Here is a 17,656-nt window from a genome sequence, read left to right on the forward strand (position 1 = left end):
GCACTCTGTAGCCAGTGTTTTGAAAGGAACATACTTAATGGGTGAAAAGTTACTAGACTTGGAAAATAAGCCTCTTTTAAGTAGCATAGTACATTAAAATGTAATTATAAGGCATTTGGAAGACAATTTTACTGTATACAAATGTTCTCATGAACATCAACTCCCCAAAAAACCCTTCAAGAAGACAACTTCACAACCCAAGTGGGGTATGGCGCTGGCTGATAATGACATAGTTATCTGGGAAGTGACCCATCTCAAGGGTTACTCAAATGTTTTGAGTAAAATTATAATGTTTTGCTTATTTTGTTTTTTAATAGTTCCGCAGGAACTTGTACCTTTATTTCAATAAAGGTAACATGATACTAATGAATTAAGCTTAGAAAGACTCCCTTTGAATGCCCTCAGTGATTAAATAAAAACAAGTAAATAAAAATCAATGCTTCATTAAGTACAGTTCACTTGAGAAGTTCAAGTTTTGGTTAATTCTCTTTTTTACATTGATCTACATACTTCTCCTGTTTGAATTTCAACCCAAAATCCATTTGTGTATTGTTTCAATCATGATTCAATTGATACTAGTAATTAATGACCATATACTTTTACAACTTAGAACTTGGTCACTTACGTATTTCAAAGTCTACTATCTCTATTTCCTAAAGAGAAAGGAAAAATTTAGGTCCAGGGTTGAACACACACTTTGAAAATCCCTTGCTGAGTCTCAAAGCAACATTAAGGCACACTAACTTAAATGTCAAGAAGAAGATAATGATGGATGCTGGATTAAGCAAACACTATTTTATTTTCAGTAATGATTTCCCACTCCCCAACACATACACACAGAGTAACTGGGTATTTCAGAGAATGCTTTGAAGGTCGTAATAACTTGTTAAAAGCTAGGTTTCGTATTTATAAGCTGAATCATTTTCAAATCTTTTCATCAAGAAAATCAAAGGAACAAGCTTTTCTCTCTTGGTAAGTTTCTTAGATGCTCAAATTTAAATGGCCATTTCAGAGAACCCATGTTTTAAAAAGTCACTCAGAATAAAATATGACACCTAATTTAAACATATTCAATTGGCTTCATGTCAGGTTACATGCTGATTTTATAGCCCTTTACTGAAGTTTAAAGCTTGAAATGGATTTGCTCCAAACTAATACTATAAATAGTTCTTTAGGACCCTGACGACTTTATGTGATGTATTTTAAAATCCAATAATAGTAGCTTTTAGAGAATAAAGTTATGCCAGCTTCTACCCGTCCTTAGTCTGGAAAGCTTGAAAATTTGTGGACAATCTGTTTAGAGAAAGAAAAGGGCAAGTGGGAACTGCACCAAGCTTCTACTGGTATTCTTTGCCATTTTACTGGTATGTTTCCTGCTTTTCCCCTAGATGCAGGGCAATACTGCCAGGTACATGGGATGACCATCTAGTGTGTCGTGTTCAAAGGCGTTACCTATGAGCCACCTAAAAAGTAAAATGCTAAACCCAGTATTCTTCCCAGTATTTCAACAAGAACAAGTATAGCCATCAATAGGAGATAAGATGCAGAAGGAGGTAGGGAGTGAAGTCACCAAGTGAGTGAAATCCATATTTCTTCATTCAATTAGCTTTCTTTCTCTTTCCAGGTACTGAGTATTGGGCTGAACTGTCAGGCCAATTAGAAACGTGACTCAGACATGGTCTCCCCTCCTCTTGACTCCTTTATGAGTGGAGGAGATGGAAAGTGAGCCATTAATAAACTGATGAAGTGATTCTAGGTTATAAACAAGAGGCCAGTGATCGAGCAAACAGAAAATTGTATGTAGTTATGAATGTTAGGCTAACCAAGCAAATCAAACACTGATTTGCTAACTGCATAGCATTGAGGAATTACAATCTGTGTGGTCCAGAGCATTAGCACCAGGTGACAAAGATCACCTGCTAATCCAGGCCTTTCTGCCTTACTGTAGTTGTTGGGTTGTGGATGGTTCAGGTAACTATAAGCTTTACCTGTTTTTCCAGACCATGTATCATCCTGACCACATCAGTTTGGACCAGAGCTACTTCATCTTTTGAGATATGTACAAAGAAGGCTAAGAGAAAGGATTATTTACACAAGTGGGGCGCCTGGGTGGCTCAATTGGGTTGAGCATCTGACTCTTGATTTCAGCTCTGGTCATGATCTCACAGTTCATGAGATGGAGCCCCACACTGGGCTCTGTGCTGACAGTTCAGAGGCTGCTTGGGATTCTCTCTCCTCCGCCCCTCCCCCATGTCATGCGTGTTCTCGCTCTCTCAAATAGACTTTAACAACAACTTAAAACAATCAGTAATATTAGCCAATAATGAAAAATTTCATTGCTATTACTCAGTAAAGCATTAATGATTAGCATTTACTGTGTTTTCATACTGTCTATCATTCCATTAGTTTATTCATTAAAGCTCTCATTTTGGTTCAGCTAACATTTACTGAGTCCACTTGTGTTCCAGGCAACATAGTTGTCATCTGTTGCCCTAAGAATCAAACAGCCATTATTGTATTTTTACATTATTGAAAACAGAACTTTGTCTATCTGATTATAGATTCTTTAAAGGCTAGAAATAGCTGTTTTCTTTGTAAACCCAGCAACTATGTGCCAACTTGGGTATCCACGTTGAATTATATGGATTGAAAAATTATTATGAAACATGTCAGTTTCAAAGTTACTCATCTCTTCTTTTCAAGTAAATTCCAACTTTTTTCTACAATCATGTCACCTCATTTAACATCGCCTAATTTAATTTCAGATATGTTCTTTTGAATATCAAGTGATATTGAGTAAGGGTCACTAGCTAAGTCATTGATACACATAGTAGAAGCAGAAATCTCGTAAGAGGTAAAATAGATTACTTTTCTAATAGGCCTGAAAGAGCAGGGAGAATGGACTATAATTAGAAAGCTGAGGGCTGGTAAAACCAAGCAGGAAGAACCAGAAAAGCACAGAAGTTGAACTACCATATTAGGAGCTATACTGACCCCTCACCGGAAGGTGGTTTAAATCGCTTAGACCCCCCGTGTCAAATGTCTGAGCCTCTTCCTAGTCTCCCCACCCCTCTTATCCTCAAGGTTCAGCCATATGGTAGAACAATAGCAAAGAGGATCATTTGAACCCCAGTTTGCCGCTGATGAAATTCATAACCCTTGGGAACACTGATCACTACCTGTGACTTTCTATTTATTCAGCTGTAATTTAGGACTAATGTAAAAAGGTAATTTTAAGTTTGCATACATGAGATTTTGAGCAAGTGCTAAATGATATGTCTACATTGTAGTAAGACTACAAATTCCTATGGTATCAGTGGAGCTCTGTTACATCATGCTGTAATGGCAGCAACAGATGGTAGGTTGTTAAATTTACTGCTCAACTACAGAGCTCATGCAGAATGCAGTAGAAACCATAAACATTCATACAACAGTCAACGTATATAGCCTACAAATCTCATAAAATGACGATGAGTGTGATTTAACGCTAGACTACATACAATCGCCCTCACATGTAACACTATTACAGTTTTCTTACCAGACACGATGGAGGTTGCGTTTAGAAAATTGGTTTCTTTTTTTTTTTTTTTTTTTTTTTTTTTTTTTTTCAACGTTTTTTTAATTTATTTTTGGGACAGAGAGAGACAGAGCATGAACGGGGGAGGGGCAGAGAGAGAGGGAGACACAGAACCGGAAGCAGGCTCCAGGCTCCGAGCCATCAGCCCAGAGCCTGACGCGGGGCTCGAACTCACGGACCGCGAGATCGTGACCTGGCTGAAGTCGGACGCTTAACCGACTGCGCCACCCAGGCGCCCCTAGAAAATTGGTTTCTAAGAGCTTTTTACAATTTCTGTATTTGATAACCCCCCCATAAACGTACATTTAAATTAGTTTGTTATTTTTTAACAAGCTTTTTGAGGGTTTTTAAAAATATGTGCCAGACAATGTGTTTTAGGCCCTCTTTACATATGATCCCACGGAATCTTTCTCATGCCTATGTAAAGTTGCTACTTGAGTTACTACCCACCTTTCCTCCCAGCTCACACATATACATTTTACGGAGAGGAGCTTAAGCTTAGAAAAGTTGTCAGCCTTCTGCCAGAAATTTCCCAAGTAGCAGAATCAAGAAGATACTCCATACTGTTTTATAGCTAGGATAAAGGGGTTTGAGCAGGAGCAAAGCTACACTCACCACTTGAGACAAAATTTTTATGTCCATCAGGGGTACCTTTTAAAAGATATGCATTTTCTCATTCCATTCTTCAGTTCACCTGCATAAATAAAGGAACCACTGAATATGGCCCAAGTATTAAAAGGCACTGTAATAATAGGTAATAAAATAGTTATTGAACTGGGATATATTTTCTTAACATTTCATAATATTTCAGGTAGTTAGGAAAATTAAATAGTGTTTTTGTTTTAGTTTTACATTTGCCATTCAATTAATGGGAAATTAATTTTCTCCTTAGGAGGGCATGTGACTTAAAATTGCCATTTAATTTTCAGGAGACAACAGTCAAGTACACAAATATTTAAGAATCCTATGGTGGTTTCAGGTTCTCCATTTGTTCCAGAGTAAGCCCCATGAAATTACATAAAACTTGACCCTGGATCACCTATTTCATAAAAAGAGTAAGTGTTTTAATGCCATTTGGTCCAACACTTGCTATTTAATAAATTGATTTTATTTATACTTCCCAAGAAAGTTTCAGGAGGAAAATTAAATGGTGGAGAAGCCATTGTTTCAGTTTTAATTCAGCTTTTTATGATTTTTTTTGAGATATTTTTGTCGGCCAAATAAAAAGGAAATATAGTCAACAGTAAAGATGGTTAGCACTGGTTTCATAGAGAGAAATGAAGACTTACCTTTGCCAATTTTTCCCCCTTTTGAAAATGTTGGTTTTAATACCAGGATGAAATCAAATGGAACCCATTACATGTCATGGTATTGACATGCCAGTTCAATTTCTATGTCAGAAACCTCTTGTTAATAGGCATGCTTCTGTGACATACTGGTTTCTCTCCCCCTCTTCAATGGTTTCAATTTTATTTACACAGTGGAGTAATAAAACTAGTCAAGTACATTGTATAAGAAATATTTCCATAGCACATTTGAAAAACATAAAACCAAAGCCTGATTCAAGCAAATGTCAATAAGTAAAGGTTTTTAACAGAAACTCCCCATTCACCAGGGACGTTCTTATCAAAAATATGTAGGAGTCCAAAGTCAGCCCGTTTAGTTGATGGAGAAAGCCTAAGAATTAGTGTAGGAAAACATTCCTCCACTATCACAAATAGCTCCTCGGAGAGATGACATACAGAGATCAGACTTTTATCAAATTCTGTTCATGGATTCTCAAATGCGAATGGGAGTGGCACAACACAGAAAAGAATTTTTAAAAAGTAACTGTACTGAGCCCAGGAGTCCCAAGTGTTGAGCAGGACGCGTGGAGAAAAATTATCACAGGGAATCATACAATGCCAATTAAAGAAGCAACACTGATTTGTTCTCAAAATATATATACAAATGTGTTGAGGAACCCTAGACAGAAACAAGCACAGAAACCACACATATCGTCCTCAATCCCCAGGGACACCTGCAGTCTGATGTGGTATTTAGCAATGAGGATTGCCCATGGCTACTACCCTGTGCTTCTGCTTGAAGTTTTGATGAAAGTGATAGGAATTCTTTTCATCTTGTCAGTCTCCACAGCTTGTTACATTCATCTTACTTTTTATCTGGCTCGCAAAGTGGAAGTAAGAAAGCATTGTCAATTTTATTGGGGCTGAAACAGAAACTGACATGTTCTTTCCTCTGTCTAGATTTAAAATTGAGAAAACATAATGAAACTAGCCTTTGGGGGATGAGCTATCTAGCAAACAACACAAGTTCATGGAAGACGCGTTCCTTGTTCACAAATTTTATAGTCTTTTCACATCTGTTGTGCATTTCATCAGCAACTTCTGTTTAGAATTCCCAGTATTCTGAAGCCAAGAGGTTCAAAGGAAAAACTCCCTCAGACTGAACAAAAAAATTGTTTCATTTTTGAAAACTGATATACTACACTGGGGTCATTTAGGAAAGATGTGCAAGTGACAAGGCTTGAATTGACATAGCATGTGATACTATTAGCACTTTCCTCCCAAGAACAGGCTATCTTAAAGGAAATTTTCTATTCCAAAGCACTTAGCATTTACAAACCTATGCCTAGTTCCTTGCTATTTTCTTCAGCAGGCACTTGTTATTTGATGCACATGTATTTTTTTCTAGTTTGCCTAAGTCCTGTATCTCACCTATATGCATCTTCTGCTTAGTTGAAAAGAGATCAGAATGCTTCCCTAATTTCTTGCTAAATCTGTTATCTCTGTGAAAAGCATATGAACACAGTTTGATTTCTTCCGTTTTGAAGTCCCTGGCACCAGTAACTACAGAAAAAGACTAGGATTAAAAATAAGTGTCCATCTATGTGTACGGCTGTGTGTACCAAGGGTCACAAGTGAACTTCTATTTTGTAGGAAGTATCTGATTTGAACTAGCTTCCTTTATGAGTTAGCCCCCAATTCTGGTCTTAGCATTACCTCTCATGAATCCAATGCTACTCCACGTTACTCCCTAACACTGTTAACATGGCTCAGCCAGACACAATTTTCAAAATATCCTTGAACTTTTTTTAATAATTTATTTTTTAGAGCAATTTTAGGTGTATAGCAAAATCCAGCTCTAAGTACACAGATTCCCATAGATCTCATAGGTAGAGACCAAACAAGAGTCATGGAAGGAACACCACAAGGCAGAGTCCCAAGTCCTTGAAGTAGAATGATAGAGACATGAGCTGAAGGCAAGGACAGTGGCAAGTGAGCTACACTTTAAGCATCCTAGAGCATAATATCCTGGTATTATGCTTCCAACACCTTGGGGCTGACAGACCAAAGAGCTCTAAGTGCAGAACGTGGGCTCCTCATCTACATCTACCCCCAAGGTAAACCCTGGATTCATTTAAATGCATTTGCATTGCAGGCACGGCCCCTGTGAAGAAAGGCTGCCCTTGGGGTGCCTGGGTGGCTCAGTTGGCTAAGCAGGTTAAACATCCGACATTGGCTCAGGTCATGATCTCGAGGTTTGTTAGTTCAAGCCCAGCGTTGGGCTCTGTGCTGACACCTCAGAGCCTGGAGCCTGTTTCAGATTCTGTATCTCCCCCTCTCTCTGTCCCTCCCCTGCTCATGCTCTGTCTCTCGGTCTCTCAATAATAAAGTATTAAAAAAAAATTTTAAATAAAGGCTGCCCTGAAGGTTCCAGTACAGACCTCCTAGGGTCAAAAACTCCCCTCCCTACCTGTGGGACAAGTCTCTCCCATGACAGGAAGCAGCCTCCATTAGTGACTATGCCACTGTAAGTGGCAGTTCCTTACAGCCCAGACAGGGCCAGTAATTTCCAATTCCAAAATCACCATGGGGACCTTGGCTGTCTACCACCTTGAGTATGTACTTTCACTTTAATAAACTGCTTTGTGCTTGTTACTTTCCTTCTGGCTGTCTTTATTGGAGTACGGTTTCCCACACAAATTCCCGTGGGGAATCCAAGGACCAAGACCTCCATTCATACAATGCACACTCCTCCACACGTAACATATCCCCGTCCACTCACATGCACAGCCTCCCCATTATCAAAATCCCCTATTCGAGTGGCCTATTTCTCACAATCCATAAACCTACCTTACATCATCTTCACCTAGAATTCATAGTCTTTAACTTTCTAATCTTCTCAGGTATGGATCCAACAGTGATTCTGGAAGCTTCACTTACCTTAGACTGTGTTGCTCTTCTACACTTTAGTTGTCCTAATTAATGCTCTAGAATCCCATCAATGAGCTCATTATTTCAAACCTAATCTTTCTCTTGCCTTTCCTATTAATGTTCATTCCACTTTTTCCCAAGTGTGTTTCATAGAGCATTAATGTTACCTGAGATCTTAATAGGTGATTTGTGGGGACAGATAGCGAAGGAACAAACTGTTACTATTATCTTATAAAATAATCTAAGAATCTAATTAATATAAACACTAAGTATTTTACAATGCTCCTCACTGAAGAAACGGCGTGGCAATATATGACCAAGACCAGAAGCTATGTGAGTTACTGACATGTATGAACTGTTGACTTTGGATCCGTTGACAGGTTCAAAGACAGGGTTTTTCAGCTAAATTTAACAATGAATTTGTTCATCTATTAGATGACGGCTATTCTATTTTAGGAAATATGTGGGTTGCTATACAATGTTTATTTTAGTTGATATATTATACAAACTCCTTTCCATTGGATCAAATTTAAGAAGGAAGAAAAGCAAAGGCTTAAAATAAGGTGTTCTGTTTGAGTTCAGCCATTTATTACCATTGATGACTTAACCAAGTCACCTAGCCATTTCCCAGATATGTGATCAAAGTAAAGGAACTACCACAGATGCGTACTATAAAATGGAGAGGTATGTGGGTAGCTCAGTCAGCTAAGTGCCTGACTCTTGATCAAAGCTCAGGTCATGATCTCACAGTGGTGAGATCGAGCCCCAAGTCAGGCTTCACACTGAGATTGGAGCCTGCTCAGGATTCTCCCTTCCCCTCTCTTTCTAACCCTCCCCTGCTTGCTCTCTTTCTGTCTCCAAGTAAATAAATAACCTTTAAAAAATAAGTGAACAATAGCCGTTATTTTAACTCTGAGTAGAATAGCATTGGTAGGCCAAAAAGTTCTTGTAATTCTAGTGATATATTCCCTATTTTTAATGTTTTAAAAATGAAAGTATCTGGAATTTGAAGAATTTCTAGAATCTGGCCTTTTATTGTGATCTCCTAGTTCTGTGCACAATTCCTGGCATGTTCTAAGTACTCCATAGGAATTTTATTTAATAATATCCCACAAATATTTAATTGTCTATGAAAGACAAAGACCACATATGATTCCTCTTTACATCTATGCCTCCAAACACTAATATAATAGTTGACTCTACAAAGATGATTTTTTCAAGTGCTGATTGTGTGAATCAATTAATGAGAAAATTATATTTTAATATATACATACTATGTAATTTTCCTTTTTTCAGCAATTTTTTTTAACTTACACTAATTTATGCTAATGCAAAGTTAATATATAGTCTATAGAAAGCTACAACTTTCCTTACATTATTTTGCAGGAATGGGGTCTCTCTATATGTGTCATTTATCTAAAAGTAATATTGCTAAAGTAGTATTGCACAATTTTATTGATATTAATATCACAATATGTGTGTGAGCAATGTGTTTTACAGTTTCACAGTATTACAAAGCAGTTTTCTACTTCATAAACATAGTAGTTACTCCTTGCTGTAGTGACCTAATCTCTCCATTTGTCCTTGTAACTCCTGTAGTTTTCCCTATCCTGTTTTGTGTGTTTAAGTACTTCCATATGGCCCATGTTCAGAAGAGCTTTGGGGAAGTTCAGAGAATACAAAGGTCACTTAACTGTGTTGGTGCCAGCAGTTGACCATGCCAAGAATGTTGTTAATCTGTCAGAAAATACCGATAATGACACTAATCCTATCTCAATAGTCTTGAGCAAATGCAACAAGTGGTAAGGGTATATAATTTAGAATCCTGAGAGAAAATACAATAAAATTATAGCTAAAGCATGGAAGCAGGCTCTCTAAATTGACTGATCTTCGAGAAAATACAGTATTCATGGTTTTACACACGCATGAGTAAGTATAGCAATGGAAGAAAGACCTAAACCAATAGGTAAAGGATCCCTAATGATGGCCCAATGAAAAGATTGGCAAATGCTTCCCTCTCTCCCCCAAACGTCAACCATAAAGCTGCACAAAAAAAGCAAACACTCATGCTCAATATCAAACAAAGGTCATGAACCATCAGAGAAGCATTTTTGCTTCAAAGACTGCTAAAATTCAAGTAAGAACAATAGGACTCCATGACTTTTTTTTTTTTTTTGCTCGGGGCTGCGCCCATCACCATCCCCAGCCTAGCAAGCACAGAGGCTTTGGTACGATAAGGTAGGCCATGAGGCCTGGCTGCTTTGCCTGTGTAGCCAAAGCGAACACACTCAAATTTCAACAGTAGACAGTAGCCATAGACAATAGATAGTAGACAATAACCATATTCAATATTATTGGTGGAAGTGTATTGTGCTTATGACTGAAGCAACCCTTCTTGCCTGAGTATGCATACATGTGTACTTTGCATACATGTAAAGACCTACAAGGACTCAACTAGCCACACATTCTTAGTCAAAATTAAGACGGGCCACATATGTGGAGGAAACAGCAAAGAATCCAGGGGAGTAGAAGCCAGGGCGATCACAACCTGAATACACTCCCCTACTCACACAGACTATTTAGCAAGAAGGAAGACACACTGTCTCTGCGTGCATGAGCACCACCTTTTTAACATTGGCTTATGACTAAGTCATGTCGACACAGGGACAAATCCTAGAAGAGCAGATGCTAAAATTAAGTAAATAAAAATTAAATTAAATAAATACAAGCATCAGTGGCCACACATCATAGGGTGACAGACTTTGCCACAACAAATTGCTAAATAAAGAAGTCAACCAACTAACAAATAACCTGGGGTGGGGAGGGGGTGTGGATCTGAATCTAGAGTTGCTACAATATGCAGTTTTAAATAGTTTTTAACCCAAGACTGTGACATTTGTCAAGAAACAGCAATTTGTCACCCATATTCTAGGGAAAAAGCCAAGTAAAGAAATGGTCTCACAGTGTCCCCAGAAGTTGGATTTAGCAGGCAAAGATTTCAAACAGCTATTGTCAAAGTTCCATGAAATGAAAGAAACCTTATGTGAAGAACTAAACAATAAATTGACCACATCAAATACGTAGAAACAAAGTAGATTCATGGTTGCTTGCAGCTGGGTGTATGAGCACAGATCATCTACATCCAGTTCCAATAGTCAACTTTTTGGGGGTGATGGAAAGATTCTAGAACTGGATCATTGTAATGCTAACACAACTCAATAAATTTACTAAAAATCATTGAGTTTTATTTTTTAATAGGTGAATTTTATGTTGTATGGATTACACCTCTGTAAAACTACTGGGTATTTCTTGATTTCTTGATTTTCTTTCTGTAACTTTTTTCTGTGCCTTTTTAAATTTTTTTAGATAATCTGTGTTTCACCCATTAACATTGATTCAAAGTATTGAATCCAGCTTTTGATTAAAATTCCTGATTGAAATTCCTTTTCACAAGTTCTTTATCACTATTTTCATATAGTCTCATTTCTTCAACAGTTTAACAAGGACGAACTTTTTAAAATGTTCATCTTAATAATAAACTAGCCAGAATGCTACTATTTTAATGCTCTTGATTTCTCATCTGGTATTTGGGAACCGGTCTATTCAAATAGGGAACTTGACTCATCCTTCTCAATTCCACTCATAGGCCGGAGTCCTTGTTATGAACAGAAAACCAGTTACGTTACAAACGTCATCACTGTTTACTAATTCCCCATTGGCCAGTTTGAGTTTCTTTCCCTTCGCTATTTATACAGGTTCTTCTTCTGATTTCCTAGACCCCACTCTACCTGGTTTACTTTTTACTCACGTAAGACCATTTTTCAATCGCCTAAGAAATTTGCAACATCCTGTCAGATAAAGTCCTTCGTGTTCCTTCATTGTGTTGCCCGTCAACAGTGAATGACTAAGTTATAAAACTTCACATTTACTGCAATTATTATTCCTACATGGTTTCCTAATCAAGAATGGGAACTCCTCAAAAGGAAGAATTCAGGCTTGCTTGGTGGGTAGCCATGTAATAGGCATTCTGAATTGCTTTTCAGTTAATCGATACATGAATTCATATACAGGGGAACTCAGAGGCTCTCTGGTCACAACATTTTTTCTGTTATCCATTTATCAAGAAATTTTTTTTCCAGAGCAAAGAGGAATTTCATTGAGTTATAAGAAGAAGAAGAATGGCTCCCCAAAGATTATGTCTGTGTCTTAAATCTTGGAAGCTGTGAATATATTCTACTAAATGGCAATGTCTTCTAAATGCAGACAAGGATGACAGGAGAGGCAGAACCAGAGAAATGGCATTATGGGGAAAGATCTGCTAGACAGTGAGACCTTGAAGATAGAAGAAGGGGTCACAAGCTAAGGAAAGCAGCCTGTCTGCAGATGCTGGAAAGGTCAAGGAAATACATTTTCTTCCACAGCCTCTATAAAAAGACACAGCCCTACTAACACTTAGTTTTAGCCCAATGAGATTTATTTTAGACTTCTGACTTCCAGACTGTTTTAAGCTACTAAATTTGTGGTAATTGGTATAGCAGCAAAAGAAAACTAATTCGCGAGTTTTCTGTTTCCTATAACAACTCTGTTATATATTAGTGTCCTCTACAAGAACATGTTGAAGTCCTACATCCCATTACCACCAGAACGGGAACCTACTTGAAAATACTGTTGTTGCAAATGTAACTAGTCAAGTTACACTGGATGAGGGTGGGCCCTTACCTCAGTAAGACTACAGTCCTTTTTAGAAGAACAAAGATCAAACTGGAAGAAACAAAGAATCAAGAGTCAAAAACCAAAAAGACCACCATTTAACAATAGAAGCAGAGATTGAAATGATCTACCTACAAGTCAAGACACTGTAAGAATTATTGGTCAACAACAGAAGCTGGAAGAGGAAAGGAAGAAGTTTCTTGTACAGGCTCCAGAGGGAACACAGTTCAGGTGACATCTTAATTTCAGACATGTCGCCTCCAGAACTGGAAGACAATAAATTATTTTTTACAAGCACCCAGTTTGTGGTTCCTTATACCAGCACAAAGGGGATCCAATATAAGTCCCCTCAGGCCTGATTCTAACTGCCAAGTATTCCCGCATATTAAAACTTCTCTTTATAGGTCTCTCATCACTGGGGTGCCTGGTTGGCTCAGACATGGAGTATGCAACTCATGATCTCTGTGTTTTGTGTTTTGAGTTCCAGCACCACACAGGGCATAGAGATTACTTAGGGGGGAAAAAAATAAAGTCACATCTTCACTTTTGAAAAACTAATTTTATATCTTCTTCAGGTTGTTGTCATTGTTTTATTTAGCACAGCACTGATTTGACTCCCAAAATGTTGAATTTGCAGCAAATCAGAGACTGAACAATTGAGCTCAAATAGCTAAGTCTACCCATGTGTTAGTGGATTGTCTGTTTCAAGCCCCACCATGCAGCTAAGAGCCATTGATAGATTTCATTGAAGCCTGAACAACGTCTGACGGGTTAACCTCAAAATAACCTTCCTTTAAAACGTTCTGAATTTCTCCAAACCAGTGTTGTAACTAGTTCTGAGTATTAATTTGTTTAAATTGATTAAATAACAGTATCAGTAACAAGATGGTCTCTCTAAACCACTGGGAATTTGCTTAGTAAAAAAATCATTAACTGCTTTCTTAAATCTTCTATATCAAATTTTTATTTTTCTTTTCATTTTATTTTTTTCGTATTGTAAAAATCCACATTTCTATGTAAGAAGAATATGAAAGCAGGAGGGATTCCTCCAATCTTGGTTAATCCTAAATTACCTACTCAGTGCCACATACACAGGTAGTCCTAAACCAATAATAGCACTTCTGTATGAAGTCCTTCACTTTTCACGGGGGCATCAATTTTGAAAATAAGGTCTAAAAAAATACATCTACAGTAAAACCTTGGTTTGAGAGGGTAATTCGTTCCAGAAACATGCTTATAAACCTAAGCGCTTGTATCAAAGCAAATTTCAGATGAATCATTCATCATGAGTCTCATGACTCAGATGAATCATTCTACAACCCAAAAATATTCTTCTAAAAATCATTACAATACTGTGATATAATACAAAATATTAAGATACAAATATAAAGGAAACTAAATTAACCCGCACTTACCTTTGCAAACCTTCGTGGCTGGTGTGAAGAAAACAAGAGAAAGGAGGGTTATTGTGTAGGACGACTTTCACTATCCCTAACGGATGTTGGCTACAGTACAGTATTAATAAACTCTTTTCATGTACTGTATTTAATGTAACTGGCAATAAGGCAGCAGAGGAAAGGGTCTATAACTGCAGGGAGCCTAACCTAGAATAAGACAAAGCATTCCTAAGCTTACTCCTGTATGGAAAAGCAAAGAACCATCCACAGATGAAGTGACAAAACAAAACAAAACAAAACAAAACAAAACCAACACTAGTGCCCGTTGTGGGCACCTTGCAATGTTCTGAAAAACTACTGATTTCTGCCAAATACTGTGGCCTAAGACTGAGCATCGGAGATGATCATCCACAGTGTTGCAGAGAGAAAGAGACATTGGCTCAGTTGTGATCATGGGACCTTCAGCATCACGTACTACTCTTATTCCAGGACATCACTTGTTTATCAAGTTAAGATTTATTAGAAATGTTTGCTCATCTTGCGCAACACTCAAAGAACAAGTTACTCACATTCCAAGGCTTTACTGTATTTGTAAAATGCTAGTAACAAATCCCTGTCTTGTTCTACCTTAGTATGTAAAAATCAAAATTAGAGAAAAAAATCACGTATCATACACACACAAAAACATCAAAATTAGAGAAGCAATTTTTCTTTTTTTAGTTTTTTTTTAAGTAGTACAAACTCTTGTTGGAAATAAGCCTTTTAAGTAACTTTTGCCAAAAATTTTTCATAAAAATTTGAATGTCTATAGTTAATAGTAAGATGGATCTTATTAGGTAAAAGCCCTTGCCAATCGAATGAAATAGTACTTAGTGCCTTGGTAAATCAGGCTTAAATACATGGATTAATCAAGCTCTGTTTCTTTTATTGACCTACTTTATTTTTTTGAAACATTATACATGTTTAATGTACATTTGCCAAGATCTATACTCCGTTAACATTAACTAGAGGAAGTGGCACTTGAAAATAAGGTGATCAACCTCTCTTTCAAACATACCCATACCCTGCAACTCCACAAAGCAATTCAATGAAAACCTTCAGCAAATTTTTCCATTAATTATCTAATTTAAATTCACCTGCATAGGATTTTTTCTGTCCGTAAAAAGTTGGTTATTTCCTAACTACAGTAGTCTGCTAGGGACACCCTAACTAAATACCATAGACTGGGTGGATTCAACACGGGGATTTGTTTTCTCACAGTCGTGAAGTTTGGAAATCTGAGATCAGAATGTCAGTAAGTCCATTTCTTCTCAGGGCCTTAAGGGAAGGCCTGTCTGCTTGGTTATATATTAGCCATCTTTCCCCCCTGTCTTCACACCATCTTCCCAAAGTACACATCTGTGCCAAATTTCTTATAAGAATAGCAGTGAAATTGGATTAGGGCCCAACCTAATGACCTCATTTTAACTTAATCACCTCTGCAAAAACCTACCTCCAAATATGGTTACATTCTGAGGTACCCAGAGTTAGGACTTCAATATAACTTGGGGGGCAGGGGGCATAATCCAACCCGTAACACATACATCATTCACGATGCAGTATTTACAAGACCTCAAGTAGCAATAAATCCTTTGATCTTCAAAAAAGCAATCATCTCTTTATGCTTGATATATAGTGGCAGGTTTATGAATTTTGAACATAGGATATTTTTTTCCACTGAAACTAAGCTCCTTGTTATATAATAATCCAAACTACATACTCTGTTTTTAAAATCTTAAGTATTTTAGGAAAATAGTTATATTCATGAAATTACACAAGCCTTTTCTATAAAGTGTTCAATTTTTCATAGTAATGACAGTTGAGGTTTATCAACCTTTGAGAGGAGCAAATGAAATTCAAAGAGTCCTGAAGTTTGATCTGAAGAGCAAAAAATGAACTGCAGGGACACAGCCAACATTAGCGAAGTCAACTATAGATCCAAAACTTTAACTGTCAGTTTAGAGTTGATTTTGGAACATGACCAATCTCCGCCTTCATTCCTTTACACTAAGCTGTCACTCATACCCAAGTGGAAGATGGCAGGACCTTGTGATTCAGGGCATGCTCCCTCCACTGTGCTCTCCTTTACAGGCACAGGGCCGTTCTTCATCTCTTAGAAGGTACTTTAAAAAAAACAAAAAAAAAAACAAAAAAAACCCCATCTTTTTAATGTTTTTTTAGAGACAGAGCATGAACAGGGCAGGGGCAGACAGAGAGGAAGACACAGGCTGAATGAGACTGTCTGAAGCAGATTCCAGGCTCTGAGCTGTCAGCACAGTGCCTGACACAGACAGGGCACAAACTCATGAGCCACAAGATCATGACCTGACCTGAAGTCAGATGCTTAACCGACTGAGCCACCCGGGTGCCTCAGAAGGAACTTTTTTAATTTTTTTTTTTTTTTTTTTTTTTTTTTTTTTTTTGGGACAGAGAGAGACAGAGCATGAACGGGGGAGGGGCAGAGAGAGAGGGAGACACAGAATCGGAAACAGGCTCCAGGCTCCGAGCCATCAGCCCAGAGCCCGACGCGGGGCTCGAACTCACGGACCGCGAGATCGTGACCTGGCTGAAGTCGGACGCTTAACCGACTGCGCCACCCAGGCGCCCCAGGAACTTTTAACCTTAGCTTTTTAATGCTTAGAATTCTATTAGTAATTATACGTGATAACAAAATACAAATACATTTCTGCGAAATAGACAATATTATTTTTTAAATTTTGCCTGAGAAGACTGGGTTTACAGGTCTTTGCCTGATAGAAAATGTGAATTGCGTGAGAATAAGGAACATGTAGATTCTGATCATCTCTAAGAGACCAGGTACAAATAACACCGAGGGGGAAAGGCAAAAAAGGGGCTAAAATCAGAAAAAATATATATATACAAATCTCAAGGATATCTTTGTTTTATTATTTCAAAATCTAGTACATCTATGAAATACCTATTTTAATGTGCACATTCTGTAGATTTATGCATTTTTAGTAATAAAAAGTGAGCCAAAGCAAAGTTAATTCACCTTAATCAGGTAACAAGGAATCATACGCCAAGGGTAAAAATCAGAGAAACTGTTGTTTTGTGTTATGCACTGATTTCAGAGAACAGGGATATTAATGAGAGGAGGGAAAAAGTTTAGTTTCTTTTAATAGTCCATATTCAAAAACTGAAATCCAATTAGCCTCATTGAGCAATGTTTTGCATTTTAATTCCATCCATGTTCGTTATTGTCTGACTTCCTTCAAAGTGCTTTTAAACATGATATCCTCAGCAGTTAACCCGATGCCTGTTTTAGGTTTTGGTTAATTTCATCAAAGACAACATCCAGCAGAGCACATCTCTATTACTCAAAATCCTTACACTCAAGAAATACCAAGTTCATTTAATATCTTTCTGCTTTTCTTTGCAAGTTCCACAGAGAAAGGGAGATGGGAAGACAGACAGCTGAGGAAGAGTAAATGTAAAGGAACAGCAAGCTAAAAGCAATAACCCTAATCTTGAACACAAATGTACACAGCTGTGCGGTCCTCCGACACCAGAGAAGCCGTCTATGTGTAATGCAATCTTAAGGAAAAACATCCTTGTTCTCTGGAACAAACTTCTCCATTTCTTTTGTTGCTTTTTTATTTAAAAATGTTAAATCACAAGACATGGCATGCATTCAGAAGCACTTCCTTTCTTTCAACGATCTCAGTCTTCAAAACCCAGGTGAAAAAAGGAAAAAT

This window comes from Neofelis nebulosa, chromosome 4, assembly GCF_028018385.1.
Source record: "Neofelis nebulosa isolate mNeoNeb1 chromosome 4, mNeoNeb1.pri, whole genome shotgun sequence".
Classification (NCBI taxonomy): domain Eukaryota; kingdom Metazoa; phylum Chordata; class Mammalia; order Carnivora; family Felidae; genus Neofelis; species Neofelis nebulosa.